Genomic DNA, 6,000 nt, shown 5'->3' with positions numbered 1-6,000 from the left:
CAAGTACCAAGAATCAATATACAGGAGATGACCAGAAAGAACCAACAAAAGCAATATTAGCTTGTGACCAAAGAGCACAAGCAGTCTTGGGAGTCTTGTTGCACTGCATCCAGATGACTGTGGGAAGGAAAAGCTGTAGAGGGAAGAAAACCAATAATTGCTCTTCCTTTCCCCTGCCATTGGAGAAAAATGAATGCACATTGTATTAAATAATTTAATTGCTGCTGAAATCTTTTCCCAATTAGATGAAGAAGTTCAGACAACCTTCATCTCCCAAATGGCCAAACAACCCTTATTTAAATCTTTGGGAATATATTGTGTGCATGCTTCTGCCCCCATTTTTTGGCTTGTTTCTCTATCTGTCTACACACATCTATTTTTAAAAGAAGGAACGTGGGTGGTTGAATAGGAGCAAATGTTTGTTTGTTACTCTTTAGTGTTTTCCACCTACAGCCTATCCTTCACGTCCTTCAGAATAGAAGGTTGCATATTTATGTGTAGTGCTTAATGAGCAAATACATCCTTGCATATGATATGCTCTGCTTCCTGTCATGTACTCGTTATTCCCTTTGAGTTTACCAGTGTTCTCTAGTTTATAGGTTCATGTTTAATTTATTCTCAATCTACAAGAAAGTCCTTTTAATTCCAAGAAGTGGGTTAGATGAATTACCAGACACTACTTTATTTGGCCTGCTTATCTATTGGAATGATTTGCAATTATCATCCCGTGCCTTTCCTGGGCCCGACAGAAATCAACTGTTGATGAATGAAGTTACTGAGAGACAGGGGTAGTCTTGCAGCTTTTGGGATCTCAGGCAAGGATGGAGTCGGGCAAGAGATGGTGGGCACTACCGCTGCTTTGAGTAGGGCAAATGAAAGAGGACAGAGTGTGTTCTGTGCTCCCACCGAAATGTGCAGGGACACAATGCAAGGCCAAGCTCAGGCAGTCTCCCATTGCCCTGGGGAGCCCATGGCTGCAGGCAGCATTGCTTGTGAAGATACTAGACATGTACATGTCTGACACAGAGACAATGGAAACCTCAGTTGTGTTCAGGGACTGCTTTTGCTCATCTCTTTGGCAAACTGAAAGAAGCTTTCATGTTGCATGAATTTGGACTATCTTTGTGTTTACTCTCAATGTACTCATCAACCGTTATGTATGTTGGATGGAATTTCAGACATGGTGTGGCTGCTGACCGAGCGAGGAGGCAAAGTTGAAACCTGAGCAAAATGGATCTGCCACTGTGTGTGTTATGCCATTTAGGAGGCTGAATCTATCAAGCAGTTTTTCATAACATGCTTTGGTGGCTTCAGATATAAATGTTACAACAACTGTGAATCAATCATTCATGAGACAGAACAGCAAAAAGGGCACCAAGTGAGTATTTGGGACACCTGGGGTCTATTCCCAGATCTGCCTGTTCTCAGCTCCAAACTTTTATCGGTATAGTTTGTAATCTCTTGCTGCATACTTATACAATACTTCAATAAGGCAGATCAAGTTTTGAGTGGGGCCTTTAGGTGCTGCTGTAAGAAATCTTGCTAAATGACGTGAGTATTCAGTGCAGAGGAGCATGGACTTAAGAACACTTATGAGGAAGAGTAGGATGGGAAGCAAGTGTGAACACTTTGTGTATCCAGTATATGACTGTATATGGGTGGGTAGAAAATATACCCTGTCTTCCTTTGTGCTTCTGAAAACCAATGCTGTCATCTGAAGGAAAAAAATGGCACTGTAATTGGTGTGATTGGCCACTAAATGTTTAGCTGAGTCTTATGTAAAGAGGAAGAATCATGTGACATATGCTTAGGAGCACATGTTTCCTTTGGGAAATTTCAGTCCTAGTAAAAAATTTTGAGGTCACATAATGTTACAGTTGCACTAGGAATTCGTAGTTGGATGGAAGAAAATAGCTGTCTTCCCTGGATATGTAAAACTTTAAGAAAAAAGGAATATTTCATTTATTCAACCAAGCCTGTCTCTTTTTTACCATGAAGATAAATTGGCAGTGTCTTTAAACTACTACCTGGGAGAACAAGTGAATACTAAGAACAGGTATAAAACTTTAAATACCGAGAAAAGCATTTAACAATCGCACTCATCTGCTTGAGGCAGGTGTAGCTAATAAGGAGAAAACGAAGGAACAGCTGTATCTTGGATAAAGGCTCCTCGGCCATACAAAGATAAATAGCTAACAGCTGGTTTCCCTCAAGGGGTATCCTTGCCATAATGCCCCTGTTTCTGCTCCCTTGCCTAGATGAATCTTCTCTTAGGCCAAAGGGGAAGACATGTTTATACATCACAGAGACAGATGCTGTCATCCTTGAAGACGATAATTTGTCCTGGCTGTAGAAAATTAGCTCTCATTGGTCACTGTGGGAGTGGACACAGATGTTTCGTATTATGGTGTTCAAAGTCACACTAGTTATTAGGGTACTAATGCAACATGGCTTTTCTAGACATGTGAGAAATGGTAAATGTGCCTCTTCATGCAGTTAAATTCTGGTTTATATTGTAATTTATGAAGATTTGCAAGATAAATTTTTAAGAATGCATGAGAAGGAGAGAGGGTTTCACTGGATGCTTTACCATCCCTTCTGTTTTTGCAGCTGATATCCTGACACGAACACAACATCCTGGGCAATATTAACCACAGTAGAGCTGCAATTACAGTCTATAAGATATTTCAGTTAAATGTAAGGGACAGTCTCTCACACCTAAGACACTGATAGGTGTCTCAGAGGGGCAACTGTGTGAGACTGATCTCCCTACCTTATTTCCCTTCCCTGCAGGATGGTGAGACCCTTGTAACCTACAATGGCACATACCCTAGAGAAACTGAGTTCTGTTTCGCTGACAGTATTGCAAGCGGTGGGTTCTATCATCAAGCCTGAACATTACATCTAGTTTCTTTTTCAAGAAAACTGTCTGAATACAAGCATGTAGCATAGCTTGTATAATATTGAATTGTTATACCTCCTCCCTGTTATGGGAAATGCTGGGAGATTCAACCCAAACTTCGGCTTGTGCTGTTCTTACTCTTCTGCCTGATATTTTTTGTTATTGATACACAAATGATGCCTTTTCTGCTTCTGGAAGTGACCAGCCAAAAATTGCTTTTCTTGGTACATTCTTGGCATATTCTACAGATTTCAGATCTGTTTGAAGGATCAGTGCTTTTCTCTGAGAAATAAATATCACTCTGCAAAGCCCAGAGATATTCACCGCTTTTTTTGAGAACCTGATCTCTACTGCTATCTGAGGTTAAACTTTTTCCTGTTACTTTTCTTCCCCAGCATGTACTGTAAAACAGTGATGTCCTATGTTCTCATAGGGTGCTTGATATATACTGAGTCTTGAGACCTTTTTGGATTCTTAACTTTGCATTTCTTTCCATAGTTGTTACAATACCTTTGTTTAAAAAAAAAAAAAAAAAAAAGCTAGGGTAGCTTGTACCTGCTATGGACTTTACCTGCTCTTATTCTGAGGGCAAGAACTCCCTGTAGCAACAAATGCCACTTCTGAGAAGTGAACGGCAAGTTTCCCTTCCTTTTGTATATGTGGATGTGAGGGTGGGCGAGGGGAAGAGCTTGCTTGTACAGTTTGTTGAAATGAAACCAGACATTTTTGTTTGTTCCTAAATAAAGAGCGTTTTTAAAAAAAAAAAAAAAAAAAAAGATGATGGCGTACAGTGTTACTTATTATGTTTGGGTTATAGCAGCTATCCAAATACATATTAAGTGAGCAGAATAATTAATTCAAATTTGAGCTGAAAACAGCACTTGGAAGCACCTTGTAATTATTAAGTGCTAAATACAGGCAAATTTAATAGAATCTAATCTAATCTAAGTTTCATCAACAAAACTTTCCATGAGAGAGATAAACTTGTGAAGGAGTCTGAGAGACTTCTCAGTAAATCCTTCATATGTCATTATTTTTCAGGAGCACTGCAGCAGAGAAAATATATGCCTCCTCCTAGAGGATCATCTAAGGTTTGCCAAGAAGAATTGGTAATTTTTATATAAAAAGCGTGGGATAAAGGAAGTTTTCATTTTACTGCATCCATCAATCTGAAATCTTTCAAACTCTTCCACTTTTATCGGCAATTCATATCTTTTTTGCTGTTTCTCAGATCTCACAGAAGTTTATGTAAACTTAAACTGCACACAGATTTATAACTATAATTTCTTGAGCCTTTAGCTTAAAAGGTAATTTATTTGCTCTTTTAGTCTATTAATTAGGTTGTAACTGCACATTGCAAACTGAATTTACCAGAAATGTAAGCTTTGCGTCTCAAGTGTTGGGATCCTATTACCTACCATGCTTTATCTTACATCCTGATCCTTCACATTCCTGAATATACATAGGTCAATGAGAGCAGAGAGAATAATATGATATTAACTTCGTTTGACAGGGTTTCAGTGCAATGTGACTGTTGTCGAGTCACAATATAACCTATGTAACAAAACTATATAAAGAAAAACCAAGTTGAAACTGAACATTTATATGAAAAGTACATTTTCATATTTTCCAAGATACAAAGGATTATTTTTTTCTCTGCAAGGAATTTCATAAATATTGACTTACTTTTCTCAGTAAATACTTCTCTTGTTGAAAAAACATCTTCTGATGGAAAAGTGTTTCGATTAAGATTTTCCAGCAAAGTTTGAAGCACAGATTTCATAGATCTTCAACTGTATTGTGAGATCTTTTTTACTTTTTTAGGGAGCTGTTTTGAAAGAATGCATTTGAAGGTCAAACTCTGCAGGATAACAGGGACATTAAATAGGACTTTTGCAAATCTGGACTATAACTTTTTTTCCAGAGGAAAAAAAAAAGTGCAACTAAATCTTTTTATTAAAGGTTTGAGTTGTATTTGTTTGAGTTAATTAAATCTTATCACATTCATATGCACTTTCTAATTAACAATTAGCTATGTTTTCTTTGTAATAAATGAGAAATCTTTCAGGAACATGAGAATGGATAAAAGCGTGCAGCAGCTTAATGAATCTGTATTTAATCTCTGGAGAGCTAAGTTAAATTTAGCAACAATGACAAGCGAAATTGTACACTGGTTTAGGATCTGAGATGTGACAATTTCTTTATGATAACAACTATCTGCAATAACAAAATGTTCCAAAAATAGTATTGTTCAGTACGTAGTCTGAATACTCCAAACAAAAGTGAAGAAAATAAATATGATTTAAACAATGGACTAAGAATATTTAGAAGAAATACTGCATTTAGCAAGACAGTTTGATGTACAAGAAACTTAGGTAGTTGATAACACCCACATTTGCCCTAAGTTTTTAAAAGGTCTTCCCCTCAAAAGATTGAATCTTTAGTAGGGGAAAAAATATGTTACTGACTGTTCTCCTAATGGAAAATTTTAGTGCTTGATAAGTTAGCAAGTAAAAGTAAACTCCAGATGTCTGCAAAGTCATCACCCTAACCAGCTAGTTCATGTTAAAACTAGAGCCCTCTTTCTCTACAGCAGATTTAGCTATATGTGAGTTGGTGTGTTTTGTCTAACCTCTGGATTCTTAAAAACATCCTTTTTCTTCTTGTACAGTCAGAAGACCTTGATGATTAAAGCAATACTGCTATGAGATGGATTTTCATCACAGAATGTGCCATTGCCTACATTTGGAACTACGTCTCCTACAAAGTAAGAGACTCAAACCCTTCATGTCAGCCAGGCTCTCTCTCCAGACTTGCCTACAGGTGTTGTTTCACTTTGTGCAAATCATGTAGTCCTTGGACTAAATAGAGACCAACTCTATTACTTTGAGGTTAATATCTTCTCCTAGATTGTGGAAACTGATGTGGAAATTTGCTATGCTATTTTGGTGTTGAGGAAGCCCTCTCAGCTTTTTAATGACATTTTAAATTATCTGTATTTGGAGAATGAAAGGGGATCCTCTTAATTCTACAAATATACTTCAGATGGGAGAAAAATCTCGTCCTCCATTATTAATCTTAAACTCTTACCATATAAT

This window comes from Calidris pugnax, unplaced genomic scaffold (assembly GCF_001431845.1).
Source record: "Calidris pugnax isolate Ruff unplaced genomic scaffold, ASM143184v1 scaffold99, whole genome shotgun sequence".
Taxonomy (NCBI): Eukaryota; Metazoa; Chordata; class Aves; order Charadriiformes; family Scolopacidae; genus Calidris; species Calidris pugnax.
The sequence above is the reverse complement of the archived record's forward strand: the minus strand, read 5'-3'. Positions refer to the sequence as shown.